A 17,011-nucleotide genomic window follows, 5' to 3' on the forward strand; every position below is an offset into this window, starting at 1 on the left:
AAAACAAAACAAAAGATAGGTGTTAAGGTGGAATAGTCAGGAGACAGCATCAGAGCAGTTCAGAGTTTGGAGGGTGCAGCAGCCATGCAGCAGGTCAGATACTGGGACAGGCTTACACATGCTAACTCTGAACAGATCACATCACTCTTATCCTAATTCTCTTCCCTGGGCCTCATCCCGGTAGGCACTTGGATAACTGCTGAATGAGTGGGTACAAATATGCATGACTGGTTTTGGTCACCAGCTACGCTGGCTGACCACAAAGCCTCTGCAATTCTGGGTTCCAAAGCCACATACTCATCTCCGAATCTTTCCTCTACCTCCTCCCTAACCCCAAGTCTAAGAAGAGATGAGTAGTATCCCTTTGGGGCCATCTACTGAGCACCTACAGAACAAAAGAATGTAGCCATAGCCTCATGGGTCCTGTAGGACTGTGACAGTGGTCAGATAATATAGGTCTTAGTTGGCTCAGACACTAGACTTCTTATTAGATTAAGAAGGAAATAGGGCCTGAGCATTGCTGGGCTGCTAAACTCAATCTTGGTCCCTATAGAGCCTACAGACTCTGATCTCACCAATGTAGCCACCTCACTGGGGCTAGTCTGGAACTTCTGGGCTTAAGTGATCCTTCTACCTCAACTTCCTCAGTGCTGGGACTAAAGGCATGTACCACTGTCCCCAGCCATTTTCACCCTTCACCTGAAGCATACTGCAGTTTCTGATTTACCTATTACTGCTTCTGATCCTGTCTCCATTTTACACATAAGCGCATCAAGCCAGGGAGGTTAAAGGACTGGCCTAAGACTAGGCTACCATACAGAGCCAAATTCGGAGTTTCCAAGACAATATCAACACATTTTACATTCTTATAGACAGTTGTGAGCTGCAGTATGGGTGTTTGGAACCGAACCTGAATCTTCTGGAAGAAAAGCAAGTGCAATTAACCATAAAAGCATCTCTCCAGACCCACTCTACATTTAAATTTTTATTTTTATTTTATTTTATATATTTTGCCTGCATGTCTGTCCGTGAACACCTGTATGCCTGGTGCCTGCAGAGGACAGAAGAGGGCATGAACTGCCATATGGGTGGTAGGGAATCAAAACTGAGTCTCTCCAAGAGGGGCCAGCATTCTTAATCACTGAGCCAGCTCTCCAGCCACACCACTCTATTTTTTTTTTTTTTTTTTTTTTTTTGTATAGCATCTCATTATGTAGCCCTTGGCCTGGAACTTACAATGTAGACCAGCCTGGCTCCAACTACATTCTTATATGCTATCTCATTAAAATTTTGCTTTATGAGATAAGATGTACAGTCTTTGCCCTAAACTGATTGCTATAACTTTTGTGCCTTCTGAATGAAATATGGAGCAAACTTATCATTCATTCACTCATTCATGCAGCTAACAATTCTCTACTGACAACTACATCCACATTTGTTGCCATCAAGGGGAAACTTCACAAAGAAGAGCAGTACCAAGCTGAGGTTCTGGAGTTTAGCAGAAGAGCTAAAAGGCATGGGTTAAATTAAAGAGTCCTCAATAAGGGCTCCGTCAAACTCACCTGAGCTGTGCTGTGATTCCTAAAAACAAACAAACAAACAAACAAGAACACACAGCACCTCTGTCATGGCTCTTTTTCCGTTAAAAAAAGCTAATCAAAGCCATCTAATCAAAGAGAACCTAACTTGAGAAAATGTCTCCAAAACAGGCTGAAGGCAACCCCTGAGGGCATTTGTCTCAATTGATAAATAATATAGGAGGGTCCTGCCCCTTGTGGACGGTGCCTTCTCTGGGGCAGGTGGTCCTGTGTCCTCTAAGAAAGCAGTCAGAGCTACTTCCAAGGCCTTTGTTTCTGTTCCTGCCTCATCTTTCTTCAATGGTGGACTGTGATAAGAAAATGAAGCAAAATAAACCTTTTACTCTCCAAGTTGCTTTTGGTCATGGTGCTTCATCACAGGGGAAAAACAAACAAACCAAAACCCTAAGACAACCTTTTACTAATACCTGACTCACAGACCCTCCTTAGTGAATTTTTCTTATTCTAAAATGATTCTCGCTGCTGGAACCAATTTCAGAAACCCAGTTCTAGAAAGGGAAGAACTCTACTAAAAGCAAGCAGCAACATCAGCACAACAAAGTTTTTGAGAGGGATGGTACATAACCTGTTCTTCAGAATGCTCAACCTTCATTGTACTGACTGTAGAAATGTTAGATTTATTGGAATGATGGCCAGATTCAGTGGCCCATGCCTATAATCTCAGCACCTGGGGGACTGAGTCAGGAGACTCATAAGTTGGGAGCACTGTTTAGGATTCACAGTGTTTTCAAATCAAAGCTAGCCTAGGGTAGACAGAGAAACCCAGTGCCGTAAAACAAACAAACAAGAACAGAAAATAAAGAAAAATTAACTAGAGTGAGGTTAACTATGCTGAGATCTCAGACTAGTCCTCACTCTGGGATATAAATGATCACTTAAGTAAATAAGCGCACACCTAGTTTTGAAAGCACTTCTTTGAGATGTCTAGGGTGACTGAAGAAGAGACTACGGCAGATTTACAATACTCAATAATAAGGAATGCAGAGCTAAAAGGTGACCAAGTGAGTATCCTCAATTCTTTGGTTTGATCACCCACTCCCCACCCCCACCCCAGGAATTGAACAGTGAGAGAATATAAGAGTTGAATATCCTTGTAGCAACCATCATGAACCGACTCCCATTCTAGTGTTCAGCTCTAGAGAAATGTATGCATTTTTGGAATCCATCATCTGTGTTCCTTTTTTTTTTTTTTTTTTTTTTTTTTTTTTTTGTTTTTTGAGACAGGATTTCTTGGTGTAGACCTGGTTGTCCTGAAATCGCTCTGTAGACCAGGCTGACCTTGAGGAGCTAGGATTAAAGGCATGGGCAACCACACCCAGTTTATGTGTACCTTCTAAATGCCCCACCCCCAGTTTCTGAGGATAAAACACAGGTCTTGGGCATGTCAGGAAAGCACTCTACAACTATATTTCTACTCCTATACCCCCTTTTAACTCTAAAAATTCCCAGGCCAGGGTATACAGAAATATCAAAGATGCTAATCTTCATTATGAGAATTGTTCACGTGGCACATACTTGTTCACATTCGAGCTTTCTGTGAGGAGCCTTGGCATGTCTGAGTCTGCCTAAACTGATGCTTAGGCTACTGATAGAGATGAGACTAGCATTCCATTAAATGTCACACTCAAAAAAGGCTGCTGTGGGAAGAAATAAGGGGTCGAGTGGAACTTAGGACACATTAACTAACTGTAAAATCCAACAGCCTAAATGGTGCTTAAGTCTCAAGTAGCCCTCAAGAAACTTGGCCCCAAATACAGGACCAAAGACATGAATGATGTTTTAGGTCCAGAAGGACAGAGAAGGCTAAGAAGATGCCTTCTCTTCCTGGGGGCTGCACTGGTCCTGTTCTTTGGTCCTTGCAATCTCCCTATTTACTCAACCTCCTCTGCCTTCTAAGCTTTATAAAAAAGATCTCATTATTGCCATGCATTCAGGTTACAGAGATACAGAGGTTTCAGCCTAAGGGTGACAATAACAAGTAAAACAACAAAACAACCCAGTCTGCTTAACACTGACAGGTGTGCAGAGCTTGTGAGGGCAGAGTACAGACAGCACAGACAGGTTACAATCCACTGTGCCAAATTCAATGGAGAAGAAGCCTAGGGCATGGTAAGGTAGCAAGAGCTAGTCCTTAGATTCCCCACAGCCCTTCAGCCTTGGCCTGCTTGCTCGTATTCCAAATTGGGGTCCATAATCTGAACGACCCACCCAACCTTCCAAAATGCCCATGATTTTAATGATTCTCTTCTTACCCAGCTCCCTCCCTCTCCTTAATTAAGTAAAATGGTACAACTAAATGGTAGGTTATACTATGTGATGCAACACTACCCATTATACTATCTTTTATTTTGCTTTGTTTTGAGACAGAGTCTTGCTGTGTCACCCTGGTTGGCCTGGAACTTGCAAAGATCCTCCTGTCTTTGCCTCTGTAGTACTAGGATTATAAGCATGTGCCACTAGAGCCAGCCCATCACACTTCATTTAAAATGGAGATGAGGAGCATCTGAGGAGATATCTCAACTGATAGAGCATTTGCTTCCAAATATGAGGACCTTAGTTTGATCCCTAGAAACCATATAAAAATGTTGGGCATAGTGGTACAATACATGTCATCCCTGCACTGAGAAGTCAAGACAGAAGGATTGCAGAGGCTCTCTGGCCAGGTAGTCTAGCCTACATAATGAGCTGCAGACTGATGAGAGTTCTTGTCTCAAAGGAGGTGAACTGTATTCCTGAGAATGACTTCCAAGCTTGTTCTATAGCCTCCATATGCAAGCACATACATCTATACACACAGGTAAACGCATATGCATGTACACACATGTGCACACATCCATGAACACTAAAAAAACAAACAAACAAGTTTTATTCTGTGATGTTGAGCCTTATCTAGGGTCACTGACCTAGGACCTCACACATGGAAAAAAGTACTTTGCCACTGAGCTGAGTTCCTAGCCCTTCCTTACACCATTCTGGTCTGTTAAACATATATTTCCACAGAGATTTTACTTACATGAAAATTTTACTTATATGAAATAATGTTAAGTGGAAAAAGCAAGATACAAAATTGTATACAAAGAGCTGGTGTGGGGCTGGAGAGATGGATTAGAGGTTAAGAACACTCGCTGGCTGCTCTTCCAGAGGACCTGGGTTCAATTCCTGGCACCAACATGGCAGCTCACAACTGTCTGTAACTCCAGTTACAGTAGATCCAACACCTTCACACAGAGAAAGATAAAGACAAAACACCAATGCACATGAAATTTAAAAAAAAAATCATTAAACAAACAAACAAAAACAAAGAGTTGGTGTAAAATTACAGCACTTGGGAGGCTGGAGCATGAGTTTCAGACCAGTCTGTAAAAAGCCCTGTGTCATAAAACAAAGTTGTATACAAAGTCAGACATGATGGCATATGCCTGTAAGCTCACAGCTCTTAAAAGGTGGAAGCCCTTTAATCCCAGTACTCAGTGAGGTGGAGGGGGGCAGATCTCTGTGAGTTCGAGGCCAGCCTGGTCTACAAAGCAAGTCCAGGACAGCCAGGGCTACACAGAGAAACCCTGTCTCGAAAAACTAAAAACAAAATAAAACTAAAAAATAAAGAAAGAAAGAGAAAGAAACAAAGAAAGAAAACAGAATGCTAAAGAGATGTCTCAGCTATTAAAAGCACTGGTTGCTCTTTTAGAGGAGGAGGTTCAATTCCCAGCACCCATATATTGGTTCAGAGATCTGGTGCTTTTTTTTCTGGCCTCTGAAGGCACTGCATACAAGTGGTGCACAGATAGACATTTAGGCAAATACTCATCCACATAAAATAAAAACAAAAATCTCAGAAAATTTTTTTGAAACAGGGTCTCTCACTATGGTAGTCCTGGCTGGCCTTGAACTCACAGAGGTTCATATGCCTCTGCCTCCCAAGTGCTAGAATGAAAGATGTGCATCACCACACCTAGTTAAAGATTTTTTAAATTACATTTTAATTACATGTATAAGATTCTATTTTATACATGGGAGTCTATGCCAGGACATGCAGGGGAAAGTCAGAAGACAGCTTTTGGGAGTCAGTTTTTTCCTTTTACCATATGGGTGTGGAGGACTGAACTCAGGTCATCCGGCATGCCCTTTACCAGCTTAGTCATCTTGATCGCCACAGGGTTCCCCCCGCCCCTACTCACCTGTACTTTCTACTTTGTCCACAGTAAATACTATGTTTGGATTTTTTGTTTACATTTGAGTATGTATGAGTATGTGTGGGTACACCTGCCACAAGTAACTTGTGGAGGTCAGCATTTTCTCCCCCAATCATATGAGACACAGGGATTGCATCCAGGTCATCAAGCTTGGCGGTATGTACCTTCACTCACTGATCCATCTCAACAGCCCACATACGATCAATATTCAGAAAAATAAGGGAATTCATTCAAAGTCCTATACTATATTTCAACAGAGGACAAAAAGGAAAACAAGCAGACTAAGAATCATTCACATGAAATCATGAATGCCTTAGTATATTTCTCTTAGAAATGTTAGGGGTATTTTTGTTGTTTGTTTGATTTTTGAAACAGGTCTCACTACGTAGCCCTAGCTGTCCTGGAACTCAATACATAAACCAGACTAAATCTCTCATAGAAATCTATCATGCACTGCTACATCTGGTAAATTTTAGTACTACACACACACACACACACACACACACACACACAATTTTTGTTTTTTTCAAGACAAGGATTCTCTGTTTAGCCCTGGCTGTCCTGGAACTTGCTCTGTAGACCAGAGCTGGCCTCAAACTCAAGAGATCCGTTTGCCTCTGCCTCCTATGCTTTTCTGTTTTTGTTTTTTCAAAGATGTATTTATTATGTAGACAATGTTCTGTCTGCATGTACACCTACACGCCAGAAGAGGGCACCAGATCTCATTATATATGGTTGTGAGCCACCAAGTAGTTGCTGGGAATTGAACTCAGGACCTCTGGAGGAGCAGAGGGCCAGTGCTCTTAACCTCTGAGCCATCTCTCCTGGGGCCCCAGCTGCTGGGTTTAAAGGCATGTGCCACCACCGCCTAGCCAACACATATTTTTTTAGATTAATTTTATGTGGATGAGTATTTTGCCTGTATGTGTGTCCTTGTACTATGTGTGCCTCTTGTGCCCAAGGAGGTCAAAAGAGGGTGTCAGAACCCCTAGGACTAAAGTTACAGATGGTTGTGGGCCACCACGTGAGTTCTGGGAATCAAGCCCAGAACTGCAAGATCAAGTGCTGCTCAAGAGTCTGAATAACTCAAAACATTTTTCTTTTTAATTGAAAGGAAATAATGGCTGGAGAATGGCTCAACGGTAGAGAGCTTTCACAGCATGAAAGAGGCCCTGTGTTCAATCCCCAGTATTGCAAAAATAAACAAGTAAATACAAATTTTTAAAAAGCATGGCACAGAGACATCTGATAGCCTTGAGTGTGAATTTCAGTTCTCACTTATTCTGTAATTTTTCACAAGTTATCTCTTCTCCATCCATGCTTGTCTGTAGACTGGGTCATTATTACCTTCTGTACAGGACAGCTGGACAATCAGAAAACAGTAAGGGGGCTCTCTCCAGGTAAGGCGCTCAGGAAACAGTACTTTTTGCACGCCCACAAAGCAATGAGATCAGCAGGCGGTCACACTGTTAAAGGAGTTACAATTTTCCTTTCTGAATGAGCACTGCTCCTTGAAGGCATCCTGGGTAACTGTCCATGTGCTGACAGGAAATACAGTATGGAACACAGCTTGACCCAGAGAAGTAAGATTTCTACCTGAAGAGTTGAAGTCAGGGGCATGCACACTTCTTATCATAGGGCTGCTAACGCTCTGCTAATCTTTTCCATATGAATTACTTCAACTAATCTTCACACCTGCCTTGAGGCAAACACTACAACACTGTTAGCATTTTCTAGGATGTAACATTAGGCTCAGTAGTTAGGTCACTTGCCCGTGCCAAGGTTGGTCACAGAACCAGTCAGCGGCAAAGCTTTGCAACCCCAAGTCAAGTCACATGGGTAACATGTGTGACCTGTGCCTGGGTACTTACTCATGTCTGTCCCAGCTGCCAGATGCATTCCTCAGAACAAGGCTTGGCACCCAGAACAGCTCATAAATGTGAACGGCTTGTCAAAGCTGAGATCCAATAGCAAACAGACTACACTAGTCAATACAAGCCAATCTAGTCAACTCCAATTTTGAAAATCAGTACAAAAAGAGCAGTGGTTGTTTCTGAGACCTAGAACTATTATATAGCTGACTCATGCCTTGTTTCTCAAGCACTGCTTCAAATGTTTTTGGTAGGGGTGGTAGGTGGTAGGATGGAACCCAGGGCCTCTAAAAGATAGACAAGTACTCTCACTTAGCCACACTCCCAGCCTTGGTCCAGACTCTGAAACAGACAACAGGGATTTCATGGATCTACAACCAGAAAACTGTCAAGGTTGGCATCTGTGACTGGTGTGTGTGTGTGTGTGTCCACACCAAAGACTGCACTCTTACAAGATCCAGTTTCTAAGTTCAACAGCAAACCTGACAGGGAGACGTTATCAAAATAATATGTGAATGAGTAACAGGAATTTGACAACTTCAATTCAAATCAATACAGCTAAGCAATGGTGCACTAAAGAAAAGCTCTTCAGCTTGGGAAACCTCCCATTTTCTAGTACAACAATAAAAAAAGCATTTAGAGCCAGAGGGCTTGGGCCAAGGCTCATCTTTGCCCCTCACCTGCAGACAGTGATGATTGCTCCTGTCCTCCTTTTGCTACAAGAAAAGTTTGTAGAATAAGGGAATGTTTTCCTTCTATTATGATGCAAGTCAGTAAAACCTCATTAATCAGATTTTCCCTGGGGTGGAGGTAAAGGCCTCTAAGATACTCTTAAGTATTAAAAAAGAATGAATGAATTGACAAGAACTAGCCAATTAAAAAGACTTTCAGCAGGGTGCGGTGGTGCATGCCTGTAATCCAGCACTCAGGGAGACAGAGGCAGGAGGATCTCTTTGAGTCTGAGGCCAGCCTGGTCTACAAAGTGAGTCCAGGACAGCCAGGGCTACAAAGAGAGAAACCCTGTGTGTGTGGGGGGGGGGGGGAGGTAACTTTCTAAGAGCTTAATACCACAAAGAAAATACCTGACAAAACAATGATCTCACTTTTGTTTTCAATAGGAGTTCTTGAAGAACTGTGATCAAAAACAATAAAGCTAGAGATAAAGAGACAAATCAGTTGGTAAAGTGCTTGCTTTGTGAGCATGACAGGTTAAAAACCCCAGCAATGCTCCCCTTCACCCACACAAAAGCAAGCTGGGCACGATGCCAGGTGGAGGCAAGAAAGAGAAATACCAGGTGACACTGGCTCCCCAGCTTTACCTTCACACTAAGTCTCAGGTCAGTGAGACTTTCAGAGGAAACAAAGATAGATGGTACCTGAGGAGTGGTGCCTGAAGTTGCCCTCTGGTCGTCAAACACACATGTACATGAGCACCTGTGCACACAGGCATATACACACATACACAAAATAAAGCCAGGTTCATTTGGAAAAATCTATAACATCAACTTTTACAATCAGGCTTATACCCTAAAGCTTCCTCTATTAGTTGTGTTTACTGATAGCAGTTTGTCAAACATTTAGAAAATGCCAACTCAATGATAAAAAATAAACCTGTCACAATCTGTTTCCTGGCCCCAAGGAGTCTATGGTCACATCAGAACTTAACATTAGGTAACAATAACAAATTTCCTCACACTGCAATGCATTTTGGACCACCTTCATATTCAAAGAGCTGTCCATCTGTACAGACCCACCATGCCACATCAGCAGGCACTTCTGGGGAACAGCTGGTGGAACGGGAATTACCTACCAGACACTAAAGAGACCACCACGGGAATCAACCTGCAACTAGTCCTACAATAGAAGAACCAACTCCAACCAATAACAACAGAAACCCAGATTCAGTGTGTCCCAAAGGTCACCTAGAGGACAAGGCTTAACACTTCAGTACCCTGTGTGCACCAACAGAATGAAGAGATGGACCCATGTCTTATCAGCAGATGTGAGAAAGCAGAGAAGTAGGGTCCAAGTAGAAAGTGAAAAGTCCTGGAGAGAAACAGTGATGATACTTCTACAGTATCAATGTTCTTAAAAAGTGGCTAAGATGGCAATTTATTACATGCATCATAGTATTATAAAAAAAAAAAAAACAAGCTGGGGATAGGCATGTGGCTTAGTTGGTAGAGTGCCTGGTTCAGCCCCTGCCATTGCATAAACCAAGAATAGTGGCACATATCTATAATCCCAGCACTCAGGAGTTTGAGGCCCATCCATCTCAAAAGGACAGAAAAATACTTTTATTTCCATGATAAGTCACATATTGTGTGAACAGAAAATACCTGAAACAACCAAAGTCATAGAGACAAGATACTAGAAGTTACTAAGATTTAGGGGTGGACAAACAGCAAGTTACTGCTGTTATAAATTAAAATCTGATATATAAGATTTTTATAAATAAAAATCTGTTAATCATATAGAGTTTCTATGTGGTGACAAAGATGTCTTACATTTATGGTGATAACTGTCACATAATATTATAAACGAATTTAATAGCAATAGCTTGGATACTACAGAATAAGTAAGTGGTTATACTTTACATATATTTTATCACAATAAAAAAGGGCTTCTGTTTTGTTTTTTTAAATCTGTTCTCAGTACTAGAGAGGTGCCTCAGGAGTTAAGAGAACATACCGCTCTTGCAAAAGATCTAGGTTTCATTCCTAGCACCCAAGGTGGGTAGATCAGAACCAACTGCCCAGCCTCCGGGTACTGTGCACACACATGCACACCAGCAGAGTTAACAAATAACATAAAGAAATCTTCAAGAAAGAAACCTGTCAGCTGGGCACGCTGGCGCACATCTTTAATCCCAGCACTCATTGAGAGGCAGAGGTAGGCAGGTCACTATGAGTTCAAGGCCTGCCTGGTCTACAAAGCAAGTCCAGGACAGCCTTGGCTACACAGAGAAGCCCTGTCTTGAAAAACCAAAAAAAAAAAAAAAGAAGGAAGGAAGGAAGGAAGAAAGAAAGAAAGAAAGAAAGAAAGAAAGAAAGAAAGAAAGAGAGAAACCTGTTAAACCTGTCAGATGTGGTGGAGCACACCTGTAATCCCAGCACTTGGGAGATGTAGACAGAAGTATAAGGAGTTCAAGGCCATCCTTGGTATGAGGCTCTATCTCAAAGCACAAAGAAATAAATAAAAATCTGTTAATCATAAACAAACCCAAACCACAGTTCTACCCAACTGATTACATGCTGAGTGGTTATCACAACCATAATGTCTGTACAATGAAGTCTGCTGACATATTATTGAGTAGATGGTTAAGGAAATGGAAATTCATTCAGACACTACAAGTAAATTACACTTACAAAGAAACTAGCAAGACCACAAAAATGTTAACAGGCTATCTGCTAATGGTAGGTACCAGTAGTCCCAGTTCCTTTGGAGATTGAAGCAGAAGGATCCAGATTAAGATCAGGAGTTTGAGACTAGTCTAGGCAACCTAGTATGACCCAATCTCAAAAAATGATAACAAAAAAAAAAAAAAAAGTGAAATGCAGAACTCTGTACAGCAACTTACTTGATCATAAAAATGTATCTGGGTTTAGCTGGGGAGATGGCTAAACGGGTAAAAGTCTTTATTACATAAGCATGACAACCCAAGTTTGAATCCCCAGAACCCATGGAAGACCAGACAGTGTGATAAAAGTGTCCATAATCCTAGTGCTCTTACAGGGGGGTGAGAGGCAAAGCAGGAGGGTTTGGGGAAACTCAGGGGCCACCTAGCCTGACATAGTGGAAAGCAAAAGAGACCCTGCCTCAAAGCTGTAAGCAGAGCGCTGACACTAATCACCACATACACACTTGGCATGCACACTCTCTCTCACAGACAGACAGACAGACAGACAGACAGACACACACACACACACACACACCTGCCCTGTAGGCAGTGACAAGAAACAAGGGGATTAAAGCAACAGTAACAAAGATTCTCTTGTGTTGATATAGAGACGGCAAGGTGGGTAAGAGGGATACTATCCTAAATTTTCCAAAGTAGTCATCTTTGGAAATGACTGGGGTATTTGTTTTAATATTCAAGATGGTGCAGCCGGGCAGTGGTGGCAGACGCCTCTAATCCTAGCACTTGGGAGGCAAAAGAAGGTGGATCTCTGTGAGTTCTTGGCCAGCCTGGTCTATAGAGTTAGTTCTAGGACAGCCAAGGCTACACAAAGAAACTCTGCCTCGAAAAAAACAAAACAAATTAAAGATGGTATGGTTAGGGCCAAAGGTTATGGAATGAGAAACAGCATGGTGAGCCAGCAGTTCTGTAACCCTAAGCCTACGCTCACCCTAAGAACTCCACAACACCATGTACCCTCTACTCTCCGCCTGGGACAGACAAGCATTCTCCCAGCATTCTCCCAGACACAAGGATCTCCACATACTCTTACCACATCTTGGATGATACTGTTTTCTGGGCACAAGAAGCACCCTTTCACAGGAACATAGCTGTTCACATCAGCAGTGGTTGGGGTTGTGCTAAGCTCTTCATGATCAGCAGTCTAAAGCGGACAACTTATTCTGTGCTTAAAAATGTCCAAATCCAACCTCATTCAGCTAAGGAAGTTATTGGAGTGTCCCCACTGTGCCACTCAGCTCATTTACTCAGTTACTTCCAGGGCTATCAGGGCCCTTAAAAACACACTGAATATTTATATCCATTGTACACGTAAGCTGGGGGGCGGGGGGCGTTTCACACCTTTAATCTCAGTACTTGGGGAGGCAGAGGCAGGTGGATCTCTGAGTTCAAGGCCAGCCTTGTCTACAGAGTGAGTTCCAGGACAGCCAAAATAACACACAGAGAAACCTAGTCTTGGAACCTCCCCACCCCCCCTCCAAAAAAAAAAAAAAAGATTATACATCTGGACAAATGACCCAGTTTCAGAATGGGTAAAGGAATGAAATGAAGAGTCTCCTAATAAGATGTACAGATCACGGAGCTAGCTTAGCAGCTAAAAGTGTGTGCTATCAAGCCTGACAGCTTGAGTCCAGCCCCCATAAGCCCCAATGGCAAGAGAGAACTAACTCTTGCAAATTATCTTCTGACCTCCACACATACGCCATGTACATACACACATACACACATACACACATACACACATACACACACACACACACACACACACACAAAATGCAAAACAACTTACAAGGTGTACATGGTAAGCACATGAAAATATGTTCAATATTATCAGTACAAGGGAAATGTAAATAAATAACATAAGAGGACCCTATATACCTAGGAGAATGTATGTATATAAGTATATATGTATGTATGCATACATGTCTGTATGTATTTATGTTTTGGTTGGTTGGTTGGTTGGTTTGGAATTTTGAGACAGGGTTCTGTAGTTCTGGCTGTCCTGAAACTCAAAGAACAAACTAGCCTCTAGAAATTCACCTGCCTCTGCCTCCCAAGTGCCGGAATTATTCTTTAGGTTTAGTTCCCCTTTAGAAATGTAAAAGCCAGGACTGGGGAGATGGCTCGGCTGGTAAGTGCTGCTGTACAAGCACTAGGATCTAAGTTCAGGCTCCCAATACACATGGAAAAGCTGGGCATTGCAACACACATCTGAAACCTTAGCAGTCACACAGGTAGATCCTGGGAGCTTGCTGACCTGCCAGCGTAGCTCTAGGTTCTGTGAGAGACCCTGCCTCAAAATTAAATAAGTAAATTAAGCCCCCATCAAATACAATAAATTTAAAAGCATGACACAAGCCTGTAATCTTCGCACTTGGACAAGAGGATCACCACAAATTTGAGATCAGCCTGAGCAGGGCAGAGGGTGGTGCGTGTGTGTGTGTGTGTGTGTGTGTGTGTGCTGGGGGGAGGTGTCATTTCATTAGTTCAGAGGCTATGCAAAAAACTAGCCACAGGGCTAGATATGGCCTATAGGCCAAAGTTTGTTTTCAGGTCAGAATTTGCCAATTCGTGTTTCAATTAAAAACAAACAAACAAAACAAAAACAAAAACAAAAAACAAAACAAAACAAAAAAAAGAGCTGGGCATGGTGGTACACACCTTTAGTCCCAGTACTTGGGAGGCAGAGGTAGGTGGACCTTTGTGAGTTTGAGGTCACCTGGTCTACAAATAGAGTACCAGGACAGCTAAGGCTGTTACACAAAGAAACCCTGTCTGGAAAACACACACACACAAAACAAAACATAAAAATAACTCCATGGGGTAGCATATAGTAGGAATTCTGGTACTTGGAAGATCTGAAGCAGGAGAGAAAGTTTGAAGCCACCCTGGACATTACAAAGCAAGGCCCTGTGTTAAGGACAAGAAAAGAGGTTTTATGCCAAGTAAGTTTGGTAACACTAAGCAAGCAAAACATTTTATTATGCTAGCTTATTAGAAAACCTGAATTTTTATTGTGAGAGCTCTCAGTGCCTTTAATATAGTACTTACATTAAGACACTAAGAAAGGGTAATGGTAAGTTGATTTCCCCACACCTATTTTTACTATCAAATACCTTTTTTACAGGCATCAGACCAGTGGCCAGTAGAATATATTTACTAAAGCACCAATCAAGTATCTCTGTAAAATGAATTTCCCAAATTAATAAGTTTTTAACAATCTAACAAATTAAGAGCGTTTTCCTCACCACTGAGATGACGACTGAGTCTAAGGCCATACTATCTTGAATGTTAGGTAACAACTGAATGATCATTTCACAATTTTTTTTAATGTTGAGAAACATAAACAACAGGAAAAAAGGCAGGAACTTTGGTTCTATCCCAACCTTTTGTTTTGTGGAGGAAGTGTCAGAAGAATTGGGTCATAATATGGAATCTTTGCTTCTCAAGACAATATAAACATTCTTAAGTACTCTAACAGGAGATGGAAAGAGATCTACTTAGTGTTTGGGAAAGTGCAAAAGGAGGGAATCTCATGTTAGATCACAGAACTATAGGTATGTCTGACGGATCATCTGTGAGGCTGCAGTGGCAAGGCAGTGCCATAAAGACTTGGTATATGCTTACAAACTGCGAAAATCCTTTCACATCTTTACACGCACTGCTGGAGGAAGAATCAAGGTTCAGTTTACAAACCAGAGAGACAACTGACCTAAATGACTGCCATCAGACCTCCACTCTGTAGTCAGAGTTCACTGGCAAGCAGAGCCTTGGGAAAACAAGCAATCCCCGTGTCTGGGAGGATAAGGCAGCAAGACCATGAGTTTGAAGTCAGTCTGAGTTATATAATGATACTCTAGAAAAGGTGGAGAGGGGAGAGAGGAGGGAAGAGGAAAGAGGGAGAAGAAAGAGGAGAGAAAGAGGGAAGGACTGACTTTCTAAATTGTTCTCAAAAAACAAATTACTAATGTCAGATATGGTGGCCCACACACTCTGGAGGCTGAGGTATGAGAATCACAGCCAGGACTAGAGTCAGACCCTGACTAAAAATAAATTAAAAAAAATGTAAAACAAAAGTACTAACCAAGTAATGAATCCCTGTTTACTAATAGAGCACACATTTTAGATACTTTTTTCAGATACTGGATCATTCCAAACCTCTTGAAAAGAAGGATGACGGATGACAAACATGACAACCAGGAGAAGATCAGTATGCTGGCCTTATTTACAGGAGATGTAGGCTAGGGAGAAGGAGAGGCCAAGAAAAGGAAGGAAGACATAGAAATGTCACATTCAACAGTCATAATGAATGGTATTAATAATGTGTAATCCTAGCACTCTGACACTGAGGCAGGAGGAGCAAAAGTTTAAGGCCAACCTGAACTACAAAAGGAGTTTGAGGACAGCCTGAGATCCATGAGACCCTGTCTCAAACAACAAAAGAAATGTCACACTCTGAGGACAGAGCTATCAATAGAAAGATGGATTCACAATAACGTCTCAGAATAAGAGACTTTCAAGTTGGAAAGGACCTCCAACTAATGCCTGTATACTTTCTTCCACAAGAGGGTCAAACCTATCAGTGGTAAGCTCTGACGAGCTTTCCGTTAAATTCTTAATATTAAGCACACATTTGTCTTCCCGTAGAACCTACTTATTAATCCCAGTCAGACCTCTTTCAGCCCCAAAGATTAAGTGGGAGCCCTCCTTGCCATAGCCCACCCACCCTATCCAGGGCCAGCTTTTAAAGATAGTTATTGTTCTCTGGTGTTCTTTCCTACGCTAGACCGATGTTTCACAGAACCGAACCGGCTCCAGATGCCTCCAAGCCAATACCGCATCCCCAGCGGGAAAGCACTTCAGATGAACAGGTTTCACACACTCGCAGGTTGAGGACTCCCGAGGAGAATGTCCAAAGTAAGGTTTCCTAGGATCCAAACCCAGATTCGAAACAAGCTGGCGAAGTTCAGGGTTGTAAAGCCGGCATCTCAGAGGTGGTGTTGAGGACCGTGTTTTGAGAATCGGGGCCCCGTTGTGCAAGTGTGGAAACCAGGTTCAGTGAGGTAGAGGACTTGGCCCAGAACGCAGAACCAGCTGTAGGCAGCGACTCCAGGTCTTCTCCGCCTCACCCCAAGTCTGTTCACCACCCTCTTCACCTCTTCACTCGACCAAATCACTAACCACGTGAGAGGCGGTCCCGCCCCCGAGGTAGAGAGGCAGTCAGGCGGAGACCCTGTCTGAAAAGAGCCCGTGAGTGCCCTTCCTTCTTCTAGGGCCTCAGTTTGCCCAATCTGTATCCAAGGACGCCAGCCTGACACTCCTTCTGGGACCCGGACAGCGCCAGACCTGCTGTCTCTCAGGTGCCTCCGTCCCTGCGCCCGGGAAGGGGGTCCCACGTCTCCCGGGCCGCCACCCCAGCTCGTCACCTACCTGCCGCCGTAGAGCGAGCGCCAGCGACGCCACAGTCCGTTCCTCTGTCCCCCCAGTGGACAAGCCGGTCTCAGAGACGCGTCAGTCAGAAAGATTGAGCCTTCGACCCCTCCTACCCGGACTTTAGTCACCTGACGCGGAGCCGCCTCTATCAGACAGACTTCCGGTTACGGCCGGAAGAGGCTGGTGTGCGGCGCGGCGCTCCGGCCCAGGTGCGGGGCTACTGAGTTCCGCCCGGGGCCAGGAAGGAAAGGACTTCCGGCCTTTTGGTCGCGTTTCCTAGAGCGTGGGGAGGAGAGGCGGGGGGGGGGGGGAGTCCAGCGGGTGTGGTACTTAGCTTCGTCTGAGTGAGGGTGTAAGTTCGATTCCCAACTTCGCATAAACGCGTGCGTCCTCGGCAGTACTCTCGTCCTTCATTCGGGTGGTGGGTCAGAATTTCAGTGTCGTTTTCGAAGCAAACCTGGGATACATGAGGCTGTGTCGCTCAGCAACAAAAGCAAAACG

General features: G+C 43.2%; 1 protein-coding gene across 1 annotated transcript in view; it reads right to left on the reverse strand.

Annotated features, from left to right (window-relative positions):
• Rnf185 (ring finger protein 185) overlaps positions 1 to 16,672 on the reverse strand; it is a 37,743-nt gene extending 21,071 nt beyond the window's left edge. Inside the window, exon 1 of the mRNA XM_021652162.2 lies at positions 16,508 to 16,672. The gene's annotated coding sequence lies outside the window, so the exon portion shown is untranslated. The remainder of the gene's footprint in view (positions 1 to 16,507) is intronic.
• Between the last annotated feature and the right edge of the window lie 339 nt (positions 16,673 to 17,011).

This window comes from Meriones unguiculatus, chromosome 12, assembly GCF_030254825.1.
Source record: "Meriones unguiculatus strain TT.TT164.6M chromosome 12, Bangor_MerUng_6.1, whole genome shotgun sequence".
In the NCBI taxonomy this organism is placed as follows: domain Eukaryota; kingdom Metazoa; phylum Chordata; class Mammalia; order Rodentia; family Muridae; genus Meriones; species Meriones unguiculatus.